Here is a 13,442-nt window from a genome sequence, read left to right as displayed (position 1 = left end):
GAAGATGGGACACTTACTCATTGAAAGATAACGGGTTCTCTGGGCTTTCTATAAGAAGAATTAAATGAATAGCAGGACAATAAGAATTTCTGTTCTAACATTTCTTTTCCTCTAGGCTGGCATTTTCATCTCCTGAGATATTGACGAGATGGTCAATTCAGATTGCCTCAGACACAGGAAACATATGACATGAAGAATAGCGTCCCTAGTACATTACTCCTTCATTTCCAGCTCATTTAGTTCCCATCTACAAATCCATTTGGTGCTGCTATTACACAGTGAATGATTTTCCAATTTAAACCTTATTCATTCATATTTTACTTAGTTTTGTTTTGTTATAAAAAAGGAATATTCTTTAGGATAAGACTCGATGATCACCACTAATTGCACTTTTACAAAAATTCCACTTAATTCTTGTGACGTTTACACTTGCTAAGGGAATTGGGAACATCGTAATTCATCTTCTGGATAAGTTTAAGTAAAATATTATTGAGGAAACATGATTGCAGTCACTTTAGAGAGGGCTCATTTTCAAGTCTGTCCCTGATGCAAAGGCTGGTATCTTATGACTGGGTATAGTTAGATCGGAATGCTAATGGGTCAAGATCAGAGGCTATTTCTTTGTGGCCAAGTTAGATGTAGAAATACGTTGGTAGCCTGTTCCCTAGTTCTTTTTTGAGGGCCTTATTAATTCTATGGTCTGAACTGTGTCCCCTTAAAATTCATGTTTTGAAGGTGATGGTATTTGAAGATGGCATAGTTGGAAGATAATTAGGTTTAGATGAGTTCACGTCCAAGAGGGTGAGCCCCTGTGATAGGATTATTATCCCTGCAGGAAGAGACACCAAGGCTTACTTCCTCTTTTTTCCCTAGCCACATGAGAATTCAGTATTTACAAGCCAGAAAGAGATTCCTTACCAGGAACCAGTGACTATCCTGGCACCCTGATCTTTCACTTCCACCTCCATTTGTGAGAAAACAAATTTCTGTTGTTTAAGCCACCTGGTCTCTGAGGGTATGTATTAAAACATTCATCACCCTGTTAATAGCTTGCTTGGGTGACACAGTCTTTTGGGATTGCTTTCCCATCTGCTGTCACATCTTCATTCCCTGGCAGAGGTTTTCTGCACCTTTTAAATGAAAGACTGGCTCTTGAATTTTTGTGACGGTATTTGTTAGAACACAAGACAATCCTGAATGCCTCATTTGGCCATGTTAGGAACAGGTGTAGCTGATTTGAGTGGGGGAAATTGCAGGAGTCCCGGAAATGCCCCCTGGGCCCTCAGAAATACTGGAAAAAGATTTAAGAACAAGTTTTAATCCTGGTGGATAACATTGTCTCCCTCTACTCCAAACCTTCAGGTTGCACACGCATGTGCACACACCCATACGCATTTGTATGAATATGTGTGTATTTAAAATCGTTAAATGTGGCCTGAGAAAGCCTCTGTAATTCCATACTTCAGTTCTTACATATGAACCACAACCACACTTAGTAGGAAAATAAACCACAAATGTAATGGAGTAATATTTCTTTAGCAATAGCTATGTCTCAGCGAATCCCAGCAGCTGTACCTCAACCACTCAGAGCAAGTCCTTTATCCAATGGTGTTCAAATAAGGTAAACACCAAGCTGTACCCACCAAACTGTTTCTGTACCTTACTTCCATTTTCTATATGTCACTTTCCACTTTTATTTTTCAAAAATCTTCTCTGTGTGGTAACCGCAGAGTCTCTCTGAATCTGTTTCCAATTCTGAGGACTACTCGTGTATTTTTTTTGTCTTGCTCAGTTAAACTCTGATAAATTTAATTTATCTAAAGTTTTTCTTCTCACAGATCTGGTGTCAGATGTGGGATCTGAAGGAAAACTCCAATGACCCCCCAAAATACCAGGTGGTCAGGCAAGATACCCACAGAACCAATTGTACTCACTGCTGTAATGTTTGTAACCAGAGGTTCTAGTAGGTTTTCCCTTGAATTCTGAGCTCCACTAATTTGTACTCTTAATTTATTTGAGCAATATTTAGACTGTACTGGGTGTGGGATTAAATGTGATTTGATGCTTAGTTGTATTGGATTTACCTAAAGGGCAAACAACCAGGACACTGGAAAAGAGATTGTGTCCTTCAGAACAGTCCACCAACAGGCTTCCCTTATGGCTGGACTCTCTGACCAGTAGAGAAAGCCCAGTGTGATTTTAGCTCTTATGACGATAGTTGACATGGATAAAGCTCTGAGGGATTTTCCAGTATGTTATTCCCTGTAATACGATTAAAACAAGAGTTAAAGAAAGTGGGGAATCTTTCTCAGCCCCTGTGGATATTGGAACTACTTTGTCTACTGTTAACCCTACTTTAATCAGTTAACAGATTTCTGTGATGAGAATTTCAAGATGTTCTCATACATGAATGTGAACCTGTCCAACTGACTTTTGGGGCCATTTTCAGAAAAACACACCTGTTTGTTTGTTTTTGTTTGAGAAAGGGTATGCTGTGTCTTCTGGGCTACAGTACTGTGGTGTCATTGTAGCTCACTACAACTTCAAACTCCTGGGCTCAATCCTCCCACCACTGCCTCTGGAGTAGCTGGGAGTACAGGCATGCTCCACCACTCCTGACTACATTTTTCTATTTTTAGTAGAGACAGGGTCTTGCTCTTGCTCATGTTGTTCTCGAACTCCTGGCCTCGAGTGATCCTCTTGCCTTGGATTCTCAGAGTGCTAGGATTACAGATGTGAGACAAATTTCTGGGCCAAAACATGCCATTTTACTGTGTGCTATTGCTCCAGTAAAACTCGCTGTGGTGAGACTTAATTTTCAAAGCTAAAAGGGCATATAAAATTCTCTGTAGAGGGAGAAATATTCTTAGAGTTCCCTGACTCTCCCGAGTCATAACTGTTATGCTCTCTACAGGCAAAAATTGATAAGATCAGAACTTAGGCCTGCAATACCTCTGACCTTTTTAAAATACCTGAATGTTTATAGGCCTCTTTCTCCACTGATATAGGAAGCATTAAAAGTATGAAACCTAAAAATGCCCAAATAGACCATTCTTAACCTTTGCCTAAATTAATGAATATGCTCTAAAAGCCAAAGCAATTCAAGGACTCTCACCAATTGTAAAAGATTTAATTAAATAATCACAGTTCCATGTACTGGTCCCTGTAACACTCTAATCCTACCAGTTAAGAAACCAAATGCCTGGGGCTGGAGATTTGTCCAAGGTTTATAAAATTATAATGCCAAAGTTTCCTGATAGTCCCAAACCCTAATACTTTATTATCTAATAGACTCACTGATTCAGTGTGGTTCACAGTAATCCTCTGCTCTGTCTTTTAAAGCTCAGTTCATAAAGAGAGTCCGTATTTTTTTGCTTTTACTTAGAAATATCAGCAGCATGACAAACTATATGCAATGCCACAGGGTTTTACTGATCCCTTTGTATTTTTTCTCAGGCATTACGTCAAGACTTAAAGACCCCATGGTTTCCTTGAAATTTTGCTCCCATTTACTAAGTAGAAGAACTGCTGTTACGCTTTCCCACTAAAGTGTGTCTGAACTAGACTCATCAACTCGCTCAGGTCACAGGCCTTCTCAGAAAGAACTTCAGTTTTCAAGACAAAAGGTCCACTATTGGATACATTAGTGCTGAAGGAATGTCCCTCTCACTCGAGAGAGTAAAAACTATTCCAAGTTTTCTTCAGCCTGAAATTAAAAAGGAATTAAGAGGTTTTCTTGGATTTGTAGAATAATGCCAATTCTGGGTCCTGAATTTTCCTTAGTGGCCTCACCAGTGCCCAAGCTCACTACATACACAGCACCCGAGCCTTGACCTTGGGAAGACAGACAGTCACAGCAAGTTAAAAAAAAAAAAAAAAAAAAAAAACAGCCTTCCAATCGTCCCCAGATTTAGAACTTCCAAATTAAACTAAACCTTTTATTTTGTTCATGAACATAACAATCAGGCATTAGGTATTCTTCTCACCCAAGATCATGGGGGAAGCACAGGTCATTGTACATGATATCCTGCGCTAGAGCCATAGCTAAGGCATTTCCTAATTGTTAAAAGTAACAGCAGCTCCAGCTTGCTTGGTAGTTAGTTGCTTTATCTGAGCTGGCTTTAGGGAATGAACTTCATTTGCAAGTCCCCTGTGCTGTGGAGAATCTATTAAATTCCAACAAACTTAGCATTTTTCAGCACATAGACTCATATCTCATGAAATTCTTCTCCTGAGTTTCTCATCTCCATCTAACCCCCCGTTCTGTTTCTCCTATTCCCACTCTCTGTGTGTTTTCCTGCTGGGGGGTATAACAAGCTGTGTTGCACTACAAGCTCACCAGGCAGAACAACCTCATGCTGTCACCACCACAGGGGTGCTGTTTGTTTGGCTTGTCTGTTCTGGGTGCCACCCTCTCCACTGTCCATTAGGGATGAAGATAGGGTCCTTACTGGGCTGGCCACACCAGTTGCTAAGATATTGAAATACTTCTGAACTGGTTGCTTAAAAGGCTGCTTCCCTGATACTCCTGAGAATCCCTTCCTCCCCTCCCTTCTCCCGGAAGCTGTTCTCACCTTCCAGACATGACAACTTAAGGGTTAATACCTGCACACAATTTTAAACCTCAGCACTGCTGAGGACAAATAATACAGACTATCTTTATGGTAGGAATTTTAAAAACAACCTAATAATGAATTTGAATGGCTGAGCCCACCCAATGAAATAGGCTTTCTTTGTCTTTACTTATAATTTATGTATTGTTATCAATTAGCTAATATGTGAATATATATAAACTTGTATATATACACACACACATGCATAGATACGCAGCTATATAATCATATTTATAACAAGTATCACTGTGATTGGTGGGTGACTGTATCATCTCTGCTTGGGTCCTGCGTTTGCAGACCTCGTCCTTTGCTCGTCCTCTGCTCCCCTTCTTTGTACAACCACACTGTCCCTGACTTTTGTGAACGGTTAGTACATGTACAGGGACATGCAGCTTTAGCTTTGTCTTTTCAGCTGCTGGGATTCAAACCACTGGGGCACCCGCTGCAGCAGAGTGGAGCGGCCCCACCCAGCAGCCCAATGCCCATCTAAGCAGGGGGCTTGGGAGGTGGCCAAGCGTCATCTCCACGCGTCTTCTTTGTTCTGATGACTCTGGTGAATATCTAAGCAAAGATGGCACATAAGAAGATTCCTTTGCCTCCACTGAGTTTCTGCACTGTAGCCTGACATCCTAGGACTGGGCGTTCCATCTTCTGTGGATTTCTGTCTGAATCTCCGTTCTGTGAACTCTCTGATCTATGCCATGCCGGCGAGAAGAGTTTATAGGATTTGGAAGACAAGAACCACCTCTGAGGTTGGCAATAAGCTAAGTCTTGTGTTGGTAGATAGAACTTATGACACTCTTGTTTTAATAGAAAATATTGTTCTCTTGATGTAATAACCTCACTGTGCTCTCTGATCACCTTGGACTCACAGTGAGTATGTTATACTTTCAGACGCAGCATTTTACTTCATTTCTCTTAGTATCAATGTGAGTCAGGATGCTGGAAATTCCACATTCTCTATTTACAGGTGAGGAAATGGAGGTACAGTTGATTTTTAGCCCCAACAGCATAAATGAACACATTACTAAAAACAATAAATGCTTCCACGTTGTGAAAAGTTCTGTTTTCCTGACTGTCCTGGATAAACACAGACTCCTGCAGCTATAGCCAAACATAGGCAGTTTGTATGAGAAAGGTGCTCATAGATTAAGATTTTGGAAATATTGACTATTTGCAAAATGTGATTTTAAAGATGATGCTGGTGATTAAGCAGCTGTTTCAGCCCTAATTACATGCTGGCTTTCTTCATTTCTCTTTATCTTTACCTCTTCTGCATATTACCTTTAACTACTCTTTTAATTGCTGTTTTGTTGTTTTTTTCATGCTTGCCTCAGAAAGACCACACACCCACATACATTCCAGGTGGAAACCACTACTCTCTTCCCGCCTTGCGTCTTGTGTCTGTGATGCATGCACAACAGACATTGGGAATTCATGGACAAGATCGCAGGGGTGATTTTTGAAGGTAGCTGGCATGCCTCGTTTGATTTTGAGTCCTCTGAAGCACCTCACATGGTGTTATTTGGGCATATGTTACATGCTTGTGGAGTGAATGCTCAAGAAAGGAAGAACAAACACAGATGTTGCAATCATACAATAAGAGAAATAGAGCCATAAAAACCTATTCATTGTCATTATTGTGTTGTGCATAAAAGATTAACTTGTCAAAAGAAATTTAGATGTATGTTACAAAATCAGCTTACACTCGACATAAAGGAACATAAAATCTTTGCATGCTTATTATATTTAGTCTCTTCATTGGCTTGTTAAAAAATGAACTACCTATTGCATGCCAGCCATTATGATGAGTGCTAGGTATATAATGGCGAGTAAAAATATTTATGCCTTTTGTTTTCATAGTTTATGGACTGGTATATAAAGTGACTGAGTAATAGCTGTGTGATACTTATGATTCTTCTGATTATAAGTTAAACAAAAATCCACTTGGTGCAGACAAAAGTGGTAGGCATGGGTAAGAATTTTTGGCACACAAAACGGAAAAGTGAAGGTTGGCTTTCCTTTTGGGCAGCTCATCCTCAGCTAGGTTTCCTCCACCATCTAGCCAGGATGTCTCCTTGGAGCTCCAGATTTACACAGGCCTTAGCATATATGTTCTCAGAAAGAGATAGATTCTTCATGATTGCTGGAACAACTGAGTTGATTATTCAGGTCTGTGGTGGGAGCAGGTAAAAGTTCACCTTTACAAAAGCCACTTAAAGTATGTTCCCCATAAGAAAGAGTTAGGAGTTCAGAATAAAGAGGAAGGTGATTCATTCATCAGCTATTTTTATCTATCTAGCATTTCTTCTTCCTTCCTCCTTATAGGTCACTATAAACATTAGTAAACATACAGAAATTATTAATTTGAGGGCAAGCAACATAATCCTATAAAATCAAGTCAAGTCTAAATTAAAATGGCTATTGCTAATGTATACATAGAATATATTACAAGAGCACAACAACCATCTTCTTAAGTGGAGAAACATTAGCAAGATTCCTTTAAAAATCATTAAAAATATAGATATGCCCCACTATCATTATTTATTTTCAACCATTTACTAGAGGTTTAGGCTATGCAGTCACTCAAGAAAAAAATTAAAGACATAAAGATTAAAAAGGAGGAAATATAACCATTGTTGGTTTTGCTTAATTGTCTGCATAACATTTTTAATATGATCTAAGAAATCAGTACAAATTGTTAGAGCTAAATGGAAAGTTAGCAAGGTGGCTAAATATAAGATCAATACAAACAAACCAATTCTATCCCCATTCATCAATAAAAATAAATCTTTAGCATCATTTACAATAGTAACACAAACTATAAAATACATATTAAGTGAATCTAATAAAAGATAAGCCATACTAATGATGATAAAATTTTATTAAAGGCAGAAATTAAAATTTTTTCAAAATTTTATTTGAAGAAAACTCAGAAAATGGGGATTTATGCTAAATTCATGGTGAGGGAGACAATGTCATTAATAATTCAATTTACCCAATCTATTTCGGATATAATCCATGCAGGGTCAATAAAAATTCCAACAGTTACTCATGGAACTTGACAAACAATTTTCACATTTATGTGAGAGAACAGAGGGTCAAGAAAGGTCAAAACACTCTAAAAAGAGAATGAAGAAGAACTTGTTTTACCTTATATTAAGACTCTAAATTAGCTATAGTAATTAACACAGTGTGGTGTTAGGACAGAGAAAGACGTGTCGAACAATGGAAGAAAATAGATTAGAATAAACTATGAATACTTAGTATATTTGGAACCTTGATATTTGAAAGAGGGGACAAAACAGATCCACAGTGAAGGAGAGATCATTCTAGAAATGGCATTGGAAAAATTGGTTAACTACATAAAACACTGAGTTCTAACATTGCACCATAATAGAAGTTCAGTCTCTAAGGGATTAAAGATATAAATGTCGAAAGTAAAGTTTTAAAACTTATAAAAAATATAAAGAAAGGATCTGCTAGCTTTAAGTTTGGAAAAGTTTTAAGATAGAAATTCTAACCATATGAGCAACTATGGGTAGATTTGTTACATTAAAATTCAGAACTCCCATTTATAAAAAGAAAACAAAACAAAAAATCCTAACTTGAAGAGCCTGAAAAAAGAGCTACAGCCTAGGAAAAGATATTTATGTTACATGTACCTGACAAAGTAATGTTAACCAGATTATGTAAATGATATAAATCACTATGAAAATACAAGTAACACAATGTAAAAATGGATAAAATATATAAATACATATTTCGCAGAAGGAGAAAACTCATACCAGCAATAATGAAGAAGTGTATTAATTACTAGTATTGGAAATATAGATTAGCTGTATTCTTTATATATTCCTGGTAGGTAAAAAGCTAGTACTTAAAACAATGGCCATTATATTTTAAGCTATGCAACAACATTGGCCATTATATTTTAATCACTTACCTGGTAGTGCAGCAATTCCAATTCTAGATTTATATTCAAGGGAAAAATCTTATCAGATGCACCAGGAGAAATAAAAATGTTTCTGTCCAAGAGCAAAAAATTATTTAAAAAATATTCCTACCAATTTTTGCAAAGAGATGACCCATATGTACAGAACATTTTATAAAGTTTTGTAATGAATATTCATCATGTACTGAAAATTTTTCTCACTGTGGAATACTTCAGCTACAAATCACAGCTCAGGTAATATTTGCTGACTTAGGAACTTAGTAGTAACAACAGGTAACTGTTATAAAATGTTTTTATGGGCCAAATGCTCTTCTAAGTGTTTTACATATGCTAACTCATTATAATCCTCAAAAATCCTAAACGAAATATTAGCAAACACAATTCAACAATATATTGGAAGAATAGATGGTGAATAAACAGAGTTATTCCGGAAATTCAAGCAGGGGTTGATATTAGAGAATCGGTCAATATAGTTTTCTTTATTAATACATTAAGGAGAAAAATCATAAAATTTTTAGTAGATGTAAAAAATAGTTGATTAAAATTATTTTTCAGCTCCACTTCAATTTAGCATGACCAGGTTGTGGACAATAGGTTATAATCTTCTGGGTTCTTTGAAGGAGATAGGAGGTCCATGTCTTTCTTATGCTCTTTTTTCTTCTTCGTTCTCTCCTACTCTTGGACTGTGGATATCAGCATCTATGAGATCAAGGTCACCTATGATGGTCAGTGACTGTGGATATCAGCATCTATAAGATCATGGTCACCTATGATAGTCAGTGACTGTGGATATCAGCATCTATAAGATCACGGTCACTTATGATGGTCAGTGACTGTGGATATCAGCATCTATAAGATCACGGTCACCTATGATGGTCAGTGACTGTGGATATCAGCATCTATAAGATCACGGTCACTTATGATGGTCAGTGACTGGATATCAGCATCTATAAGATCACGGTCACCTATGAAGGTCAGTGACTGTGGATATCAGCATCTATAAGATCACGGTCACCTGTGATGGTCAGTGATTGTGGATATCAGCATCTATAACATGAAGGTCACCTATGATGGTCAGTGACTGTGGGTATCAGCATCTATAAGATCACGGTCACCTGTGATGGTCAGTGACTGGATATCAGCATCTATGAAGATCACGGTCACCTGTGATGGTCAGTGACTGTGAGTATCAGCATCTATGAGATCACGGTCACCTGTGATGGTCAGTGACTGTGGGTATCAGCATCTATGAGATCACGGTCACCTGTGATGGTCAGTGACTGTGGATATCAGCATCTATGAGATAAAGGTCACCTGTGATGGTCAGTGACTGTGGATATCATCATCTATGAGATCAAGGTCACCTGTGATGGTCAGTGACCGTGGATATCAGCATCTATGAGATCAAGGTCACCTGTGATGGTCAGTGACCGTGGATATCAGCATCTATGAGATCAAGGTCACCTGTGATGGTCAGTGACTGTGGATATCAGCATCTATGAGATCAAGGTCACCTATGATGGTCAGTGACTGTGGATATCAGCATCTATGAGATCAAGGTCACCTATGATGGTCAGTGACTGTGGATATCAGCATCTATGAGATCACGGTCACCTATGATGGTCAGTGACTGTGGATATCAGCATCTATAAGATCACGGTCACCTATGATGGTCAGTGACTGTGGATATCAGCATCTATAAGATCACGGTCACCTATGAAGGTCAGTGAGATAAAGGAGTCAGGGTCTTTGGTTCAGATACTCTGGAATAAGGTCTGCCCTGTAATTTTTGATCATAGATGACTAAATATTCAGCCTGTGGGGTAATTTGTGATTTTTACATTGGTGTAGGTTGAAGGGGACAATTAGGGCTATCAACTCCGAGGAAATACATCTCCTGAGCCTTGCGTAGTCTTACTCTGTTCTGTAACCAGCTTCTCTGGGAGATGGACATTTCCTCCCTTTACCAGGCTTAGAAAAAGATATAGTAGTCACTCCATAACAGTGGTTTGCTTTTCATGATTTCAGTTACCTGCAATGGTCCAAAATAGATGATTATAATCCAAGAAGATATTTTGAGAGAGAAAGCACATGAATGAGTACCAGCCTATATTCACATAACTTTTGTAACATATATTGTTATAATTGTCTTCTTTTATTATTTTATGAATCTCTTACTGTGCTTAATTTATAAATTAAACCTGATCATAGGGCTGTATGTGTATAAAAAACCATAGTACATGTAGGGCTTGCTACTGTCTGCTGTTTCAAGGTGGTTTGGGAACATATGGTCCTCGCATCAGGGCTATGTACTTTGGTGGTATGGGGGTAAATGTTTACCAAACTTCCCAGGGGAAAAAAAAACACCTTGCTTTGTAACATTTGCTGATTCCCAAGATGTAGATTCTTCTTCCATGGTCCATTTCAGGCTATCTTCATGAACCCATAGGGTGGCTTTGGTAAAAATTGTGCACTTACAGGCTCATGTGAGGCAGCATGAGCCAGCCCCAGGTTACAAAGCTGGGATTAGCATCTTCCTGACGTGGTAGGAGGACAGATGTGATGGAGGCTGAAAGATACATTCGAGGACCACTCAGATTTTCTGTCTTCATAATACCATACTCTCAACTTTGAGAAATTTTATGGAATAGGTAATACAAACCAGTATACATTCTTACTTCAGTTTTATTTGACAACATTGTCTACACTTTTTGAAATCTAAAACAATAATTTACCTAGCAATTCCCAAGATAGAATTTTTTAAAAACAAAGAGAACAAACAGCTGGTTCCCCCAAAGGACAAATCATAAAAAAAAAAAACCCCAGAAAATCCAAGTTTAATAACCAGTCAACTGTGACTTAGATAAGAACAACCTACAGGGGATAACTTCAAAATGAAAGTCACTATCAGTGCTGTTTCTGATTCTTTTATCTTTTACAGCCCTAACTCAACCTTATCCTCATCTTGGTTTTCCCTGTGGTTATAGTTAATGCTGTGTGTGTTGGGGGAGGTTATTAGGCCAAAGTTCAGACACAAGGAACAAAGATAAAGCAACGTAAATTTGAACTTTGATATGCTGCCTCTGCTTTGAGATAGGAATTTAGTTTCACTAAAGTGGCAAGTGAGATGACACCAGGCAGAAAAATCATGTGTCAGGAAGGGAGAAAGGGTAAAAGAAATTCACTACTCTGTTAGGGGCTATGCAGAAAATTCGAGAAATCCGTTAACCATTTCAACTCAGGGTTTCTTTTTCCATGTCTCTTAATGCCAATATTTCAGGATATACTCTAGACTGCACACAAAGTAACTATTTTATTCCTTCACAAATAAAAGATATAAATTCGTAAGTAGGAAAGGTAGAAGGCTTGAAATTCTAGGTTATCTTTTCATGAAAAGTTAGGGTAGTAGAAATTTTCTCACTTTTTCCTACATACCTAATTAGCCTAGGCATTTGTAGGAGCAGTATAGCAGGTGTTAAAATGGATTTTGATATCTAATTTAAAAGTTGTAATAGCAGTGTGGCTTTTCCCAGTCCTAAAATATATTAAGAAAAAAATATTCTGTTCATCACAGAGAGGATTGAAACACTTCCACGTTGGTACTTGGGCTCTTCCATGTATTTGTAATTTCAAATGCCTATTCTGTCTTCCACTTGGTATTAAAAGAAGGGGCCACCAGTGCAGAAACTACTCACAAATAAGCTTCCCATTGCAGCTTAGCTTGATGGGAGCTCATGCTAATCTCATTCTGGCCTCAGGCACCAAGAAGCGGCCTCCTTAGAGGAGCCTAAAAATGTCAACTAATGGATGTACAATTTTCAGCTTAAGAAGGAACTCAATTAAAAAAACAGAGCCAATTGACATCTAAAAAACTGGAGTAAGACAGAAGGCTATGTATTTAAAAAAATGATTGTAGATGTTATTTTTTTCCCCTCAAAAATGGAACTGGAACACAAAACAAAAAACATGCTTTGGGCATATCATTAAAAACTAGCAGAAGAGACGAACTGAAAGATGACTATGAAAGTCTTGAGACAAATGGTTAGAACAAATATAATATGGGTTTACCAAGTGGTGGATAGTAGAATAAAGACATAAAATGCCCAAGAAGGATTCAGAAAAGTCATGGACCCACATAGGAGAAAAATTCATTTCAATTGGGGGAGGGATACTGGGGGTATGTGGAGCTCCCATGGGTGGGGGTATTTGGCACCCTTTTTGAGTGTGGGACATAATCACAAGAGGCACTCTAACAAAATCAAACATTTTGACCTGGGTGTTTGTACCCTCACATGAACCTCAAATAAAAATAATAAATAAAAATAAAATTATATAGAGCAAACAAAAAAAAGTCATGGATAGCAGATATAGTCTATCCTCATTATTAATACCTGGGTACCCTCTATGCAAATCACCTATTGGTAAAACGTATGTGTAATCCCCAAATCAATACTTGTAGCATCCTGTTGTCATTCACAGATGTGTGCAGAGCAGTGAAAAATCTGAGTTACCCAATGCGCATATCCCCAGCGGACATGAAACAGGAAATGGTCTGCCTTCTCGTTTCAGATCTTGTACTATAAACAAGTGTTCTTTTTGAGGTTTATGTAGTGCCATATTTTTTTCCATTTTTTTATTCTCTTGTTGATTTCACTGTTTAGAATGACCCCCCAACCACAGAGCTGAAAGTATCATCTAGTGTTCCCAAGCACAAAAGGGCTGTGATTTACCTTATAGAGAATAGATGGAGGTTAGATAAGCTTTGGTTAGGCATGAGTTATACAGTGCTACCGGCTATGAGTTCAATGTTAAGGGATCAACTCTGTGTTTAACAACAGTGTCTGTCATGAATCAACAAGAACTAAGGGGGGGGG

Source organism: Nycticebus coucang, chromosome 20, assembly GCF_027406575.1.
Source record: "Nycticebus coucang isolate mNycCou1 chromosome 20, mNycCou1.pri, whole genome shotgun sequence".
In the NCBI taxonomy this organism is placed as follows: Eukaryota; Metazoa; Chordata; class Mammalia; order Primates; family Lorisidae; genus Nycticebus; species Nycticebus coucang.
Note: the sequence above shows the minus strand (reverse complement) of the source record.